The following is a 15112-nucleotide window of genomic DNA, read 5'->3' on the forward strand; positions in this document are numbered from 1 at the left end:
TGTGTAAAGAAGCCCTCTGGCGAGCTCCGTATATGTATAGATCCAAAAGATCTGAATAACAATATCATGCGGGAACACTATCCCATCCCGAAACGGGAAGACCTCACCAGCGAGATGGCGCGAGCCAAAATATTCACTAAATTGGATGCGTCCAAAGGATTCTGGCAGATCCAACTGGACCCGGCCAGCCGAAGACTATGCACATTCAACACCCCTTTTGGCAGATTCTGCTACAACCGGATGCCATTCGGCATCATTTCGGCATCTGAAGTATTCCACCGCATTATGGAGCAGATGATGGAAGGCATCGAAGGGGTACGTGTATATGTGGACGATATCATCATTTGGTCCACCACTCCGCAGGAACACATGCATCGTCTACGACGTGTCTTTACCCGCATACGACAAAATGGCCTGCGTCTCAACCGTGCGAAGTGTGCCTTCGGCCAGACGGAGCTGAAATTCCTCGGGGACCACATCTCAAGGTCAGGGGTCCGTCCCGATGCAGACAAGGTTAGCGCCATCACAGCCATGCCACGACCGGCTGACAAGAAGGCTGTCTTAAGATTCCTGGGCATGGTCAACTTCCTTGGGAAGTTCATTCCCAACCTGGCTTCTCATACAACAAATATGCGCCATCTCGTAAAAAAATCGACAGAATTCAACTGGCACCAATCGCATCAGCGGGAATGGGAGGAGCTCAAGCACAAACTGGTCACGGCACCAGTGCTGGCCTTCTTTGACACGACTCGCCCTACAAAGATCTCAACAGACGCCAGCCAATCTGGTATTGGAGCGGTACTCCTGCAAAAAGACAGCACGTCATCATGGGCCCCGGTTGCGTATGCCTCACGAGCCATGACCCCTACCGAACAGCGCTACGCGCAAATCGAAAAAGAATGCCTGGGCTTGTTAACTGGACTGGACAAGTTCCACGACTATGTGTATGGCCTGCCACGATTTACGGTCGAAACTGACCACCGCCCCCTGGTCAACATCATTAACAAAGACCTGAACGACATGACTCCTCTCCTCCAGCGCATCTTTCTTAAACTCAGGAGGTACGATTTTGAACTGATCTACACTCCGGGGAAGGAACTCATCGTGGCGGACACTCTTTCCCGAGCAGTGAGCACACCACCAGATGCGGAGGGGTTCGTGCGTCAAATTGAGGCACACGTAACTCTGACAGCAGCAAATCTGCCAGCTGATGATCCTAGTCTGGCCCACATACGCGCAGAGACGGCGACTGACCCCCTTCTGCAGCGAGTGATGCGCCACATGACGGAAGGGTGGCTAAAAGGGCAGTGCCCCCAGTTTTATAATGTGCGAGATGATCTCACCAACATAGACGGGGTCCTTATGAAATCACACAGGATCGTTATTCCGCACAGCGTGCGCCAGATGATTCTTCATCAACTACACGAAGGCCACTTGGGCGTCGAAAAATGCAGACGAAGGGCCCGGGAGGCGGTATATTGGCCGGGTATTAATGAAGACATAGCCAACATGGTGCTCAACTGCACAACCTGTCAGAGGTTTCAGCCGGCGCAACCTCCGGAAACACTTCTACCACACGAGATGGTGACGTCCCCCTGGGCGAAGGTGGGTGTTGACCTATTTCACGCGCTCGGCAGAGATTACATTGTTATTATAGACTACTTCTCAAACTACCCGGAAGTCATGCCTCTCCATGATCTGACGTCGTCCGCAGTCATTGGGGCCTGCAAGGAAACATTTGCTCGCTATGGCATTCCAAGGACTGTCATGTCAGACAATGGACCTTGTTTTGCCAGCCGTGAATGGTCGTCCTTTGCCGCAGCATATGGTTTCACTCATGTGACGTCCAGCCCTCTGCATCCATAATCGAACGGGAAGGCTGAAAAGGGTGTCCACATCGCCAAGCGGCTCCTGTGCAAGGCGGCTGCTGCCGGATCGGACTTTAACCTTGCCTTGCTGGCCTATCGATCGGCCCCGTTATCCACGGGTCTCTCGCCAGCGCAGCTACTAATGGGTCGCTCCCTCAGGACGACGGTACCGTCCATCCTGGCACCAACGACAGACCATGAGGCGGTTCTTCGGAACATGCAACTGCAGCGTGATCGCCAGAAAAGTCGGTACGACACACGAGCGACGGACCTGCCCCCCCTGTCCTCCGGAGACAAAGTACGCGTCCATCAACCGTATGGTGGCTGGTCAGCACCGGCCGAAGTCCTCCGACAAGTGGCTCCCCGCTCGTTCCTGGTTCGCATGCCGGATGGTTCCGTGCGTCGCCGCAATCGGCGCGCCCTTCGCCGACTTCCACGCTCACAGCCACACAGCACGCACATGCCAGATCCTCAACAGGCTTCCGAGGATGACTTTGTGGAGCTGCCGCACATCACGCCCTTTCCGTCGCCGCCCATGGCCAGGCCTGCACAGCAGCCGGTGGTTCTTGATCCACCCTTGAGGCGGTCAACCCGAACTCGTCGCAAGCCCATTAGACTGGACTTATAATACCGTTCATATGTTTAACAAGTTGCACAATTTTACATGATAACCTGTTGTTGTTTATCGTTCCAGAGGTCGTCTGACTGGACAACTGTTCAAGTTTTTTTTTTCTTCTTCTCTCGTTCGCATTTATGTTATGTTATGGTACAACTTGGCTCATGTGACGCACCCGACATCGCCCCATGTACATAGTTCCGTCATATGCACATGCTGCACACGACACACACACACTCCTAGATGCACTCACGACACGATCATATTTATCACCACGTAGGCACATATCTTTGTAAAAAGGGGGGATGTCATGATATTCAAACACACACATCATGATGGACACACTAACAGGCAAATCAGAGTACACAACACCACAACCAATCACAGACAAGAACACCAACCATATAAAAAGCACGAGCACGACACCTGGTGGTCAGTAGGTCTGGGGAGAAGGGAACAAGAAAGAGCTGTTAAAACACCACAAGCAGGGAACCCCCCACGTGCAGAGTGCAAAGACCAAACTGTAAATAGTAAGTTTAAATAAAGAAGCGTTGTACCATATGCAACTGTGTTGGCTCATCTGTGTGTCAGAACACCCAACACCACACAGGGAACCATTTCAAAATTTGCAGATACTACAAAACTTGGAAGCATTGTAAACTTGTGAGGAGGACATTGCAGAACTTTAAAAAAGGACAGACAAGTTGGAGGAGTGGGCAGGTAGATGGAGATGAAGTTCAATGGGAGAAATGTGAGGTAATGCATTTTGGTAAGAATAATATAGACAAACAATATAAAATAAAGGGTATACCTCTAAAGAAGGTGCAGGAACAGAGGAGCCTGGGTGTATGTGCGCATGTCGGGCAGCACGGTCGCATGGTGGTTAGCACAATTGCTTCACAGCGCCAGGGTCCCAGGTTCGATTACCTGCTGGGTCACTGTCTGTGCGGAGTCTGCACGTTCTCCCCGTGTGTGCGTGGGTTTCCTCCACGTGCTCCGGTTTCCTCTCACAGTCCAAAGGTGTGTGGGTTAGGTGGATTGGCCATGCTAAATTGCCCTTAGTGTCCAAAATTGCCCTTAGTGTTGGGTGGGGTTACTGGGTTATGGGGATGGGGTGGGGGTGTGGGGTGCTCTTTCCAAGAGCCGGTGCAGACTTGATGGGCCGAATGGCCTCTTTCTGCACTGTAAATTCTATGATTCTATGTCATTAAAGGTGATAGGACAAGTTGAAGAACAGTTAATACAGCATTCTCTATCTCAGGCGAGTACCAGAACAAAGGTTATGCTGAACTTCTACAAGACACTAGTTAGACCTCAGCGGGAGTATTGTGTGTAGTTCTGGGCACATCGTTTTAGGAAGAATGTGAAGGCATTAGAGAGAGTTGCAGGAGAGGTTTAGAAAAATGGTTCCAGGGCTGAGAAACTTCAGTTTTGAAGATAGATTGAAGAAGTTGAGTCTCTTTTTATGCTTGGAGAAAAGAAGGCTGGGAGGAGATTCTAAATTATGAAGGACTTGGACAGAGTAGACACGGGGAACTGCTCCCACTTGTGAAAGGATTGTGAATGAGGGAGAACAGATTTAATATAATTGACAAAAGAAGGGGAAAAAAGTGATGTGGAAAAAACCTTTTTCACACAGTGAGTGGTTAAGGTCTAGAATGCATTGCCTGGGAATGTGGTGGAGACAGGTTCAATCGAGAGGTTAAAGAGGAAACTACATGGTTAATTAAAAAGAAACAAGCTGCAGGGCTATGGGGAGAAAGCAGGAGACAAAATTAAATGGTCATTTGGAGAATTGGTGCCGAAACAATGGAATTGGCCGAATTCTGCGCTGTAACAGTTCTGAGATTATGGGACACAGTGGCAAATTGGTAATGTTACTGGATTAGTAATTCAAATCCCAGGCTAATGGTCTGGAGACATGCATTCAAAATCCCCACCACAACAGCTAGGGGAAACTTAAATTCAATTAATTACTTAAATCAACTAATTAATAGATCTGGAATTGAAAGCTGGTCTCGGTAATGGTGACCCTGAAACTATCATTAATTGTCAGAAAAAACATTTTGGTTCACTATTGTCCTTTAGGGAAGAAGGTCTGCCTAGTTTGGCTTACAAATGACTCCAGAACCACAGCAATGTGTGTTGTGATATAATGTACATGCACCTTGAAGGAGATGTATCTGTCAATCACTATCAGTAAGGCAGGATGTGATAACATAGTCCCACGACTCTGAACTCAGCTGACAACAGCAGAAATCGAGGTCAGATGGGTATGCAGTCTCCCAATTATGATTATATGTATATTGTTTTATCTTCCAATAAAGAACCCATATCTTTATTTTCCAATCCTTGTCATATTGGTACGTTTAAATCAAATAGAAAAATGTAACATGGTGGCAGTGTGGTTTTTTAAAGATGTGACTGAGAAGTATGCAAGCCTCAACCCGATCACATGCAATAGAACTGCTGTAGAAGCAAAAAGCAACCATCAAGTAGAAACTCTTCATATGTAAGTGATTCTGCAAGTCTAAGGATCCTACAGATTGCATCTTCGCTCTGGCATCTTAGCTTGCTCCAACCAGCAGGCACCAAGTCCCAGTAAGATTGTTCAAATTTCAGAGAATTTAACTAATATAACTGCTGCGAAGATTGTGTCGGAATAGAGATTAACAAACTCACTCTGGAGGGTCTATCTTAAAGCAGCACTCTACAAACAGAGAAATCCATTACCACTTCTTGCTGTTGCTAAGGGAGGTCAGAGGTGGAGAGGTAAGATTAAAACACGGCAGATTGACTAGAGAAGAAGAGATTACCCAGTATTAGCTCCCAAATACCAATAACAGCTGCAAAAAGGTTGCCAGAAAGTTTTTTTGTGCATTGTTTAAATTTTACTTCTGAAGCCCGTAGTTCTTTTTCACAATCAAATCACTGCTTTGTGAGCAGAACAAAAGTTGATCGATTAAAACAAGAAACAGCTCAACAGCACCACCATTGCAGTCAAACAACAACCTATGAGAAGCTAAGGCTCAGGCCACTTAAGGTACTGCACATCAGAGAGCAAAATCAAGTTCTGAAGGGCTAAATAAAAATCTGAATAGTTGTTCTGTTCTTGATAATTTTAATTAACCTGCCAAATTCCATTGGATGACCGCCATATTTCCAATAGTCAATCGGACGCAATGGACTTCCGAGCTAAGTTTATTTTGTTTCAATGATGCATAGATGCATATATTTTCTGGACCTCAATATTTCCGAAGCCGATAAACAAGTGTCAGGAAAATAGTGGTGACATGAACATATTGAGGAGATCCAAGAAAGTAGAATCTTTTCTGCTGGTTATATATTTGAAAACTGTGGGAAATGTAAACTGCTTAAGGCAGGGCACAGTAAGAAGTCTTACAACACTGAAAGGATGTCCCGAAGCATTGGTACATTGGCGAGACCATGCAGACGCTGCGACAACAGATGAACAGATATCGCGCAAAAGTACGGCCTCAACTGGGACCTTGGATTCATGTCTCATTACATTCACCCCCCACCATCTGGCCTGGGCTTGCGAAATACTACCAACTGTCCTGGCTTGAGATAATTCGCACCTCTTTAACCTGTGATTATGCTTTCTTCAGTCGCTCCGTCTGGACCTGTAAAGATTTAATTACCTGCAAAGACTCGCCTTCAGAGTATCATCTTGCATCATTGACTTTGTCTATATATGTGGTTGGGGAACCCACCTCTTCACTCACCTGACGAAGGAGCTGCGCTCCGAAAGCTAGTGATTCGAAACAAACCTGTTGGACTTTAACCTGGTGTTGTAAGACTTCTTACTGTGCCCATCCCAGTCCAACGCTGGCATTCCATATCATGGCTTAAGGCAGGGACTGCTTGGCTATTTTAATGGAACTAGTACCTTTGAGATGCTGATGAGCTCAGCAACACTGCAACCCGATGCTTACCTAAGTCAAGTTCATAACAATGGGAACAGAAGATGAACGGATTTCAATAACTTGTTAAAAGTTCCAATATGAGGCAAGGTATGAAGAGCAGGGTCATAAAATGAGTGTAGTTTGCAGTTATACTCTTAAAAGTTAGAAGTAAGAGATAAAGATAATTAAGTTTTACTTCTGAAAAGGTTCGGTCAGATAAGGGAAGATCAAAGTGAAAAATTGCAGACAAGGAGATGGCCGATCGATGCCAGTGGCCATTTGATCTGGCGGCAGCATAGCTGATCGAGCTTGTAAGCAATGGGCAGGACCCAGATCATGATATCATGTAAGATCCCATTAGATCTAGCGAGGCGTAATGACCGGTGGAAATTCCGTGAGATGCCTCTCGTGGGATCTAGCCGCATCGTGTTTCGATTCAGGGGGGGCGCAGCTAGTATTGTACATGCGAACATACGAATTAGAAACAGGAATAAACAAGTCAGCCCCTTGAGCCTGCTCCATCATTCTCTAAGATCATGCTTGATCCGATTGTAATCTCAGCCCTGCATTCTTGTCTACCCCCAATAACCTTTCACCCTCTGCCTTTTGAGAAAGATAGTTCCAGAGTCTCACGACCCTTAGAGAAAAGGTTTCACCTAATCTTTTAAACGAGCGACACCCTATTTTTAAACAGTGACTCCTGGTTCAAGATTCTCTGACAAGAGGAAACATCTGCGCCACATCCACCTTGTCAAGAACCCTCAGGATCTCTTAAGCTACCTCTTATTCTTCTAAATGCTAGTGGGTTCAAACCTAATTTCTCCAACTTTTCCTCATAAGACAACCCACCCATTCCTGCTATTAGACTAGTAAACCTGCTTTGAACTGCTTCCAACACATTTGGGTCTTCCCTTAGATCAAGAGACCAGTACTGTACACAATACTCCAGTGGTCTCACCAATGCCCTTTACAACTGAAGCATAACTTCCCTACCTTTCTAATCAATTTCCCTCACAATAAATGATCACATTCTATTAGATTTACTAATTATATGCTATGCCTGTTTTCAAGCCTTTTGTGATTCATGAATTAAGTCACCCAGGTCCCTCTGCATCTCACAGTTCTGCATTCTCTCGCCATTTAGAATATAACCTTCTCTTTTCTTCTTCCTGCCAAAGGGACAATTTTATATTTGCCTGCATTGTACTCCATTTACCAGATTTTTGCCCACTCATTGAAGTTGTGTCCCTTTGTAGCCTCCTTACGTCCTCTTGACAATTTACTTTCCTACCTATGTGGTGTCACCAACAAATTTAGCAACCATACCTTTAGTCCCTTCATCCAAGTCATTCATGTATACTGTAAAAAGTTGAAGCCCCAGCAGTGATCCCTTTGGTACACCACTCATCACATCCTTCCAACCAGAAAAAGACCCATTTATGCCAACTCGCTGTTTCCTGTTAGCTGTCCAATCTTCAGTCCATGCCAATGTGTTACCTCCTACACCATGAGATTTTATTTTATGCAATAACTTTTGATGTGGCACCTTATCAAATACCTTCTGGAAATCTAAATACAGTACTTTGACTGGTTCCCCTTTATCCACAGCACATGTGACTCCTTTAAAAGAACTCCAGTAAATTAGTTAAACATGATTTCCCTTTCGTAAAACCATGTTGACTCAGCTGGATTGCCTTGAAAATTTTCAAGTGCCGTGCTATAACATCTTATAATGGCTTCTAAAATTTTCCCTATGACAGATGTTAGACCAACTGGTCTTCAGTTTCCTGCTTTCTATCTCCCTCCATTTTTGAATAAAGGAGTCACATTTGCTATCTCCCAATCTATGGAACCTTCCCCAAATCTAAGGAACTTTGGAAAATTAAAACCAATGCATAACCTATCTCATTAGCCATTTCTTTCAAGACCTTAGGATGAGGTTTATCCCGACCCAAGGATTTGTCAGCCTGCAGACCGAACAATTAGCGCTCCCCCATGTTACCTGCATCCTCCATAATGAAGGCCAATGCAAAATACCTGTTTAATTCATCTGCCATTGACCTGCTTTCCATTATCAATTCCCCAGATGCACTTTCTGTCAGACCAACACTCACATTGTTAACTCTTTTCTTATTTAAATATCTAAGAAATTATTATCATCCATCTTTATATCACTAGCTAGCTTTTTCTCATGCTCTAGATTTTCCCTCCTTATCAATCTTTTTGTCATTTCTTGATGTTTTTTTAATATTCTGCCCTGTCTTCTGACCTGCCACTCACCTTTGTGCAAACATATGCTTTTTCTTTAATGCTGTCTTTAACTTTTTTAGTTAACCACAGATGCCTGGCCCTTCCCTTAGGATATTTTTTTATCACTGGATTGTGTTTATTCTGTGTATTCTGAAATATCCCATTAAATGGTTGACACCAAACCTCTATTGATCTACTATCCCTTAAGCACATTTGCCAGTTTACTCCAGTTAACTCTGCTTTCATGCCCTCATAATTGCCCCTGTTTAAGTTTAAAATACTAGTCTTGCACGCATTCTTCTCTCCCTCAAACAGCATGTAAAATTCAGTCATATTATGATTGCTGCTACCTAGGTGTGCTTTCACTATGGGGTTATTAATTCATCCTAACTCATTGCATAATATGAGGCCTAATCTCGCTTCTGGTTGGCTCCATCGTGTGCTGCATTATGAAAACATTCTCTGAACTCCTCATCTACCTTACCTTTGCCAGTCTGATTTTTCAGATCTACTTCTAGTGTACTTTGTTTATTTTATTGCTTTAAAAAAATATTCATTTCATTTAAAATCATCACAAAATATCTGGGACGTCATTCTCTTGATTCCAATCCTTTCTTCACATGATATCAAATTGAAAAAAATACAGTTGAGGGCAGTTGTTTTAAGTTTCCCATCTGAGATTTGGAATAACTTGGCATTTACCATAAGCTGTGTCCTTAACATAAATTATTAAGATTAAAATTTCTACTACAAGTAATGAGGATCTCTACAGACTGAAAACTTCACATCTGTTGGTTCATGACCTTAAAAATCCCGATAAATTATAGTCAGCATCCAAGATCAGCTAAGTGTGAAACTCAACTTCCAAATCCATGTGAAATTAATGTCTTTTAGATAACAACTGATGGACACTACGAACCAATTCATAAGTGGATGCAGAGATAAGAGGCGCAATTGCGGATTCACATCAGCAGAGCTCGCTCACTGAATAATGGAGTTTGTGACACCATCTGCTCCAATATAAGCATTCTAAAAAGACTTATTGGACCAATTCAAAAGTCACAGTGTGGAAGCTCTACAGCAAAGCAGACACAAGAATGAAGCTATAAATCCTGGGTACACACAGTCTGCAGGCTATTCGTATACCCTTGCCACAAAAGCCAATACAGGCAAAACTAGTCAGCAATGGGATCTCATGCATGCACCCAGATTTTTCCCAGCTTTTGATGCTATTTACAAGGCATAAAATAATAGCTTATTGTCACAAGTAGGCTTCAATGAAGTTACCGCGAAAAACCCCTTTTATGGCATGTGGTATCAGAGAACATTGGAAGCACCAATGCAGAAAGTAAAGGCCAGAACAAATTGCTCAATGCCACGAGAAACCACCAGAGGCCAGACAGGTACAGCATCCTAACCAAACATGAGCGCACACCAAACCTCGGCAAAACACGATTCATATAATGTCCAAGCAAGCTGTATGGTCAGCTGATGAGCATCACCAAAACAGGAATGCACAGAGTGAACAGACACTCAGCGCAGTTAATGTCAAAGAATATATTAGCACAGTGGACAGCATAATCTATATGCAAAACGAGATACAGGTGCAGCTGCAACCATCCACCTCATACACTGAAATGACTCGACAAAAAGAAGTGGCAAGTGATGATTCAACCAACAACGGCCATCACATTGCATATAATGGCTTTAAAATTCCATTTTTGGGATCCATTACGTTCAAATGTCACACCAAAATCTCACCCTGGTCACCCCAGATATTTTATATTGTGGACACAAATGGTCCTGTGAACACAGGGCTACTGTTGTTCTGGTCATATATAGTTCTTATTATAAACAATAAGGAATTCATTTGACTAAATAATTACAGTTTAGTTTCAGCTATTTACCATTTTATTCACAAAATGAATTGTTCTGATTAAAAAGAGTGTAACTAATGGCGAACACTACCTAACAAAGCTACATAAAATCTAACTTTTGTTACCACAGTATTTTCTAAGCTGATGCAGACAGAGTACCCTTCATCTGAAATCCTCGAGGCTGACTGCATTTTGGATTTCACGTAGTTATGGTTTTTGGATACTACATATACACTGTTATTACAATAGCCTAAGTCTAGGCTAGCTATAGTCAAATGTATCGTCCAAAGATGTGCAGATTAGGTGCATTGGCCATGCTAAAATTTCCCCTCCCAGTTCAAGGATGTGCCAGTTTGGTAGGGTTACAGGGCTATAGCGGGGGAGTGGGCCAAGGAAGGGTACCCTTTCAGAGGGTCGGTGCAGACTTGATGGGCCGAATGGCCTCTTTCTGCACAGTAGGGATTCTATGGATTCTAAACAAAATTACTAGAAAAGTAAGATGTATCACTGAATAATAAATACAGGTTACCTGTAAAATGTTTCTTTTTGACACATTCACCACCAAAATCTCATGGTAAACAGAGCAGCCAATTAGACTTCCCACGCGAAAGGTCGATGAGGTTTACAAAAAAGTGTTTTTTTTCGATGTGTTCAGTTTTTGAATAAAGACTACTCCACCTGATGTTTCAAATCACTTTCATCACAATAATTAAACTGTGATATGGATCTTTGCTGGTATTAGTTTATTCAGGGTGTATATATTGGATATCTGTCAGAAAGCTTTTTGAAAGCTCTTGATGTGTCCTGCACTGTAGTCATTCTGTCAAATCCAGCCTGAACACCCAATGACTCACACTAGGAAATCACGTAAACATCTATCCATCAAATGCGATGCATACTGTGTCATTAGTCTGCTTTCCTTACAGTCCACTGCATGAAATACCATGCCACTAGCACTGCTATTAGACTGTCACTTCATTTCCAAGGGCTGAACCACATACAGTGTTATTATCCCTGGCACCTGTAACAAATCATGTGCAAATCCAAGTAAAATCTAGCTGAACAGAAAAAAAAAACGATTTACAGTAGCAAACTCTGACATGCAATATACTGTGTGCATCTTTCTCTACTTTGGGCAGTGCCACCCAATGTGAAAAATATTTTCATTTGCACACAGTAGATGTAAACTCTCTATAACAATTACATTTGGCTTACGTTATAACCATCACCATAACGTACTTGAAGTAAAGTTCAGTATATGGCTACTGTGCCATCATTTTTGTACATATTGTTAAAAACGCTCTAACCTTTATTCAAGCTTACAGCTTGCCCTGGGTTCAAACTCTGCACCCGAGTGCATAATCTAGGCTGAAATATCAGTGCAGTACTGAGGGAGTGCTATTTTGTCAGAGGTGCCGACTTTTGGATGAGATGTTAAACTGAGACCCTTTCTGCCAACGTATGTCGATGCAAAAGGTTGCCTGATGCTATTTGAAGATAAAATATGTTTGTTATCCAAGCCAGCAATTCTCCCCTCAAGTAACACCATATAAATGAAATTAACTGGTGTTTGTGTGATCTTGCTGCGTGTACATTGGCCACTGTGCTTGTCCATCGAACAGTGATTTCACTTTCAAAACCATTCAATCATTTTCAAGTAGTCTGGGATACAGTAGGCACTTTATAAATGCAAGTTATTTCTTTACAAACTTTGCAATAAAATATTGACTTCTCACTCATTTAAAAATAAACAAATCTGTATGACTTGAAAGTTTGTCCGTACTGTACAAACGTGGCAAGCTGGCTCCAGCTATCACACGACTGGATCCCAATCTCAGTCATACTTTTGTGGTGATACTGAAATCAAATGCCTGTCAACAAGGAAACGGAATGAAAGAGGAAATTGGAAGAAGGAGAATGTCTTGTACCTTTGCAGGATGTGTTCCAGAATAATAACGACAAAGCTGCTCAAACAGGTCACTCTCAGCTCCTTGCGTTAAAGAATGAATGAACAAAAGCTAACTGGATTTTACTGCTTCCATATTTTGCTGAAAATGACAAGAGGCAGGTGGAGAAAGAATTTGAAGTCAGATGAGTGACTGTATTACTGCATCACACTCCAGCCAGCAAACAGCAGCCAATTCTAAATGATCACAATTACAGTGATTTGTCTGTCTCTTTCTCACACATAAATATATAGATATAATTTGCACTACACTTGGATTTCTCACAATAGTACATATGTTCAGTTTGTCATAGCATGCTATTGTTTCTACTGTAATATTTCACTTACAACAGGACAAAAGTGTGGAATTTCACATCCATAAACTATTTACAGTCATAGAATCATAGAATTTACAGTGCAGACGGAGGCCATTTGGCCCATCAAGTCTGCACCGGCTCTTGGAAAGAGCACCCTCCCCAAGCCCACCCTATCCCCATAATCCAGTAACCCCACCCAACACTGAGGGCAATTTTGGACACTAAGGGCAATTTAGCATGGCCAATCCACCTAACCTGCACATCTTTGGACTGTGGGAGGAAACCAGAGCCCTTGGAGGAAACCCACGCACACACGGGGAAAATGTGCAGACTCCGCACAGACAGTGACCCAAGCCGGGAATCAAACCTGGGACCCTGGAGCTCTGAAGCAACAGTGCTAACCACTGTGCTACCGTGCTCCCCCTCACCGCGTCCACACTTCCTCACTGTGATCCTCCAAGTCACCTACTCTGACTTTCTGCGATTCACACTCTGAGCTAATTACATTTCTTAGGTAGCGCATCTCTGGTTTTTCCCTTTCCAACATATCTGTTTGACGTTTATGACGCATATCATCTGCACCATTGTTAATTGTGCAAGCAGTGACACAATAATGTTATTGCTGAAATTCAGATCTTCCTGAACTGAAATATAAACAGAAAACTGTTACTTAGATATACTATCTCACCCTCCATAATACAGTGAAAGGGAATTGTGAACATTCACCATTACAGACATTTTGCTTTCTCAATTTATGAGAATAGCACGGCAAACTAAGGGTGCGACTCAATGGAAAAGTGTCCAAGTGTCATTTTGGCCTCAATTAGTGAGGTGTTCCTTGACGGTGGCATTGGTGTTATGGCGGCCCATATTTACCAGCACTTAGTGCCGAAAATGAGCCCCCACGAGCTCCTCGCCATTACTGGCTATCTCACCATCTGATTCTTCAGACTCGCACTTCAGCGGCTCACCGCTAACAAGTGGGAGCTCCTTTTAAACTCTCTCCCGCCACTCACTCCCAGTCAACACATAAGCATGGCAGCGCGTAGACCTGCACCTTGCTTTGGGGATGCTGATCTGGTCAGGTTTCTTGACACCGTTGATGTGAGACGAGGCATCGTGTTCCCTCGTGGGGGTTGGAGGACCAACAGCAGTGTCAGCAATGCCGCCTGGGAGGCAGTGACAGTGGCTGTCAGTGTGGGCAGCATGACAAGGAGGACCGCCATCCAATGTTGGAAGAAGACCAACAACCTCCACCGAGCTGCAAGGGTAAGTTAGCACCTCTTTCCAGGCATCAGTTCCGCCTGCCACCACTCAAATTTCCAGACCCCCCCCCCCACCTCACAAATCACTGAATGACACCGCGCACCCTCCCCACATTCAAACCCCATGCTTGTTCCTCAGAAACCAGTGGCACCCACCAGCACAACCCCTTCATGTTCAGGTATAGTGCCCACACGTGCCACCTGCTTATAGACCCCCTGACCCATCAAGTGGAGGCTCACAATGCCCGCGCTTTGTCCTTGCAGGAGAAGGTATCCCATAATAAGCGGGAAAGGGCCAAAATGTGGGAGTAGAGTCCCAGAGATATGAGTCCTCAACCTCTGTCAGGACTGGGCTCTGGAAATCAAGGGGTGTCCAAAGAGAGAGCAGTCACCGACAGCAAAGTTGGCCTGCACAACATAGGTGATGATCCACTGCCCCTTCACCCAGATGACCAATCTTAAACGAGTAGTTCAGGTCATAAAAATATTATCTTTCCCTCTCACTGACCATATGTCTATTGTCTTGCAGGGCCTCCATCTGATGAAGCAGGACCATTGGCGGTGGTTTCTGGCCTACAACAACACCCTGCAGGCCTCTTCTTGCTTACTGTAATCAACTGCCTTGACGGCAGAAGTCAGAGCATCCTGGCAGTCAGCGGACCTTGCATAACTCCACTCTTGAGATTCCACTGTTGCACTCATGGGTGGCTTCTACTTGTGCTGCAGTAGAAGTTGAGATATCAGCCTTCTGAAGCAGCATAATGGTTGGGCCTACAGGGGTGTTTATGAAGTTGTTTATCACTGGCATACTGGAAGGGATGGGCTACAAGCACGAAAAAAAAAACCTGCACATATTTGGTGCTGTATTCCTCCATGAATCTTGTAATTGCATGTAGGATTTTGGCAGGCCTGTTGATACTCCAATGTACATACATACATTGCTTTCTTCTGTAGATCATAACAAAGTTCACACCCGAGTCCTCTGCAGCAGAACTTGTGGGTGACCACCCTTTAGCATCTGCACACCCGTCTGGTGAGAAGGCACTGA

General features: G+C 44.1%; 1 protein-coding gene and 1 long non-coding RNA gene across 11 annotated transcripts in view; one reads left to right on the plus strand and one right to left on the minus strand.

Annotated features, from left to right (window-relative positions):
- Nucleotides 1–15112, minus strand: part of LOC140428486 (receptor-type tyrosine-protein phosphatase T-like) — a 1877905-nt gene that overhangs the window by 1641882 nt on the left and 220911 nt on the right. The gene's annotated exons all lie outside the window — the stretch shown is intronic.
- The window catches only part of LOC140428832 (uncharacterized), a 74591-nt gene that overhangs the window by 9774 nt on the left and 49705 nt on the right, over nt 1–15112 (plus strand). For 2 of the 3 annotated variants that reach the window (XR_011948915.1, XR_011948914.1), the window contains exon 2: nt 4903–4996. The exons of the other annotated variant lie outside the window; for it this stretch is intronic. This is a non-coding gene — a long non-coding RNA (uncharacterized lncRNA). The remainder of the gene's footprint in view (nt 1–4902; nt 4997–15112) is intronic. 3 annotated transcript variants of the gene reach the window in all.

The sequence above is a fragment of the Scyliorhinus torazame genome, chromosome 8 (assembly GCF_047496885.1).
Source record: "Scyliorhinus torazame isolate Kashiwa2021f chromosome 8, sScyTor2.1, whole genome shotgun sequence".
NCBI classification, from domain to species: domain Eukaryota; kingdom Metazoa; phylum Chordata; class Chondrichthyes; order Carcharhiniformes; family Scyliorhinidae; genus Scyliorhinus; species Scyliorhinus torazame.